This window comes from Gymnoscopelus braueri (assembly GCF_963280865.1).
Source record: "Gymnoscopelus braueri genome assembly, chromosome: 6".
In the NCBI taxonomy this organism is placed as follows: domain Eukaryota; kingdom Metazoa; phylum Chordata; class Actinopteri; order Myctophiformes; family Myctophidae; genus Gymnoscopelus; species Gymnoscopelus braueri.
The window spans coordinates 35,747,512-35,750,820 of NC_137607.1; the positions used below are offsets into that span (position 1 = coordinate 35,747,512).

General features: G+C 34.5%; 1 protein-coding gene across 1 annotated transcript in view; it reads left to right on the forward strand.

The window, feature by feature from the left end:
* Positions 1-207, forward strand: part of LOC308086906 (NACHT, LRR and PYD domains-containing protein 3-like) — a gene marked incomplete at its 5' end in the record, with an annotated part of 22,444 nt that extends 22,237 nt beyond the window's left edge. Inside the window, one exon of the mRNA XM_080430549.1 lies at positions 1-207. This exon is cut by the window's left edge and continues 550 nt beyond it.
* Between the last annotated feature and the right edge of the window lie 3,102 nt (positions 208-3,309).

A 3,309-nucleotide genomic window follows, 5' to 3' on the forward strand; every position in this document is an offset into this window, starting at 1 on the left:
AGAGAAAAATAACTTCTACAATTCCAAGTGCTTGTCAGGGTGGGGGGTCTACACACCCTGATGAAGACCACTGTTCAAAACCTTCATCATTAAACCCACTGTCAGTGTTTGTACAGCAGTCTACACACCCTGATGAAGACAACTTGTCAAAATGTTGATCAATAAAAGTATATAAATGGAGTTACATTGAGTGTGTGTTATTCTTCTCTGTTTCAACTCATCACTGTACCTACAGTTTATACATGTTATTTAATACATGACAAGAGTTTTTACAAATACAGCTCCAAACAAATATGGATGAATGTTGATAATAATACCATCAACAATTAAGATGCTTGTAATAAGCATTAATTAATATTTGCCATTAACCAATCTTTGTTTTATGGTTGTTTGTACAGTTTGTTGCGTGTTGTTCTATGTCTCAAAGTAGACCACAATGGAAACAAGACTCAGCTTTTTTCCATGTTGATGTTTTTTTAAATGGAGATTTTTTTTAAACAATTATTATACTCTGTTAACAGTTGATAAGATACTTGTAAAGGTAAAGTCCTTACAAGATGCTTACTAACCTTATTAAATGTGAATAAGGCTATATAAGTCTGGCATTTTAAACACACTTATATGATATGTATAATACACTGTAGGTGAGTTGGCTGCTGAACCTCTGCCTTTCTCCCACATCACATAGTGACACAAATAAAGCATCTAAATGAGCTGGAGTGAATGAATAAGCATTGGTTTATGAATTGTGATAACAGAATACTACATCATCTACAGCACTTGTAGACATGGTTGAAACATGTTCTCATCTAAGCTTTAGTAAGAAGAGAAGCATAGGAGAAACACATTTCTTCCTTTCATACACACTCATAAAGGGGAGAGCGTGAACTCAGTCCCCCACTAGCAGAAATGATGCAGTGGAGATTCCTCTGTTTGAGGGATTCACAGTGGTGAGTGTGGTCTGAGTGCAGAGGGACTATGCCTTGTTCAGGGTGAACGTCCTTGGTGATCAACATTCACCCCGGACATTTTACTCATATGGATATCAACTGACGGCCAAAAAGTACATATTTTCTCCAAACACAGACATTATCAAATGCAGTGGTGGAAAGTAACTAAGTACATTTACTCAAGTACTGTACTTAAGTACACATTTGAGGAATTTCTACTTTACTGGAGTATTTAAAAATGTCAGTACTTTTACTTCTACTCCACTACATCTCAGATGAAAATATTGTACGTTTACTCCACTACAATTATTTGAAAACTTTAGTTACTAGTTACTTTGTAGATTTGTATTATTATTACAAAACATACATTACCCACTTCAGCCCTGTATACATTTTGGCCATTTGAAAATAGCCGATCTACAAGCTTGTAGATCGGCTATTTTCAAATGATTTGTCTACATTTTATACTTTCGAAAACTTGTGAAATGGGACATTCTCCATAATGAGTACTTTATACTTTTGGTACTTTAAGTCCATTTTATACTTTTACTCAAGTAAATTTTAAATTTCGGACTTATACTTGTAACAGAGTATTTCTACATTGCAGTATTGATACTTTTACTTCAGTAAACGAGTACTGATTTTTGACACTTATATGACTCAATCTAAGATTTGTCTATGAGGTTTCCAATAAAAAAACAACAACTGTGTGTTCAAGGGGTAGTGGGAGTGAAGTCAGGACTTCAATACAAACCATACAAAGGTCTTTTAAATGATGGTCAGGCATTGTATCTACATTATCACACACACAGAGAAGGGCTACATGAGAAAACATCAACAGACTACGTTATAGCTTCTGGGACTCGTGAAAACACACACGTTACAAAACAATGCAATAAAATAACTTTTTGATAGAAAATACACGCTCCTTTCACATTTACATTTGTTTTGAATAATGATATAAAGTCTCTTTTGGACTGCCTAAAGTATGGGCGTGTACACAGTGAAATCCTGATGCTAATTTAACTCTGAACGTGTACAAATTGACCAATAAAGGGTCCATTTTAATGGACACTCCTGGTTTTGCTGTGTATGGCAGTATCTAACTAGAAAACAACTATGACAATAGCAAATTACAGGCTAAATAATGACCACCTGGCTATAATTTATATGCTGTCATACAGCAATTTAATACATCAGACTTAAAGGTGCTGTAAGTGGTATTTTGTTTGGTTAAAACTATGTTTCTTTGTTAAAAAGTTAAGGCTTTATATTCTGATAGTAATCATTGAGTGTTTGTTCAGTAACAGGGGTCTCCTTGCCTCTCCAGCTCTTTAATATACATACAAAAAATGTTCAGGTGGGTTACACATTTCATCCAATCAGGAGAGAGTACCCATTTATCAGCTTTTGTCTGTTCATTTTGTTGAGTCATCACGTCCAATTTCAATTGTTTATCCTGTATGCTGGATCAGTCCTCTCTCCTGATTGGATGAAATTGTTGTAATGACCTGAACATATATTGTGTTCATTAAAGAGCTGACAGAGACATGGAGACTCCTGTTACTGAACAAACACTCTATAACAATGATTACTATCACAATCTAGAGAAAATGTTTGTAACGCTTACTTTAATAATATCACTCACAACTTTAATAAGTGCATTGTGGTGGATGAACTTGGCTGAGCACTGAAGGGAAGAAGAGAAACATCTTAGAAATTAATATTGTCACTTCTGGGCAGAAACCTTGTATCTCCATGTTTCAACTTGTTTATGTTTTGTTTTGTTTCATGAATTAATGCTACTTAGTCGTATGACAGTGTCGCTCAATAGGAGTTTTTGAAATATTTTGAAGGTGAAAGTGGTTTAGTGTGCCTGTGGATTTTATAAATATAAACCAATGAAAAGTATTAACAAGAGCTTGTGACTAAATATGAACTACATCGGATCCATTGGAACACAGGTTCTATTGTTTCCATTTCCTGCAAAGTAACAGTTTTGTACGTACAAGGTTTCCACCTGACAACGACGCTATTCTAACAAACACATACAAACATAGTACAGGAAGTATGTAGCTTTATGTCCCCTCAAACTGGACTTAAAAGTGCAACGCACGACTTTCAGTAGAATAATTAACATATCGTCGCTGTCGGGCAGAAACCTTGTATCTCCATATTTAAACATTTAATTATTTTCCCTTTTTTTTGTGAATTAATGGCCTTGCAAAAGTAGCTAAATTCTACTATTTTAGCTTTTTTTTTTTTAGAAGTTGAAGTGGTTAAGTGTGTGTGGGTTTTATAAATATTGAGCCAAAGAAAAGTATTGGTGGTCTTGTGACTAAATAAGAACTATATTGGA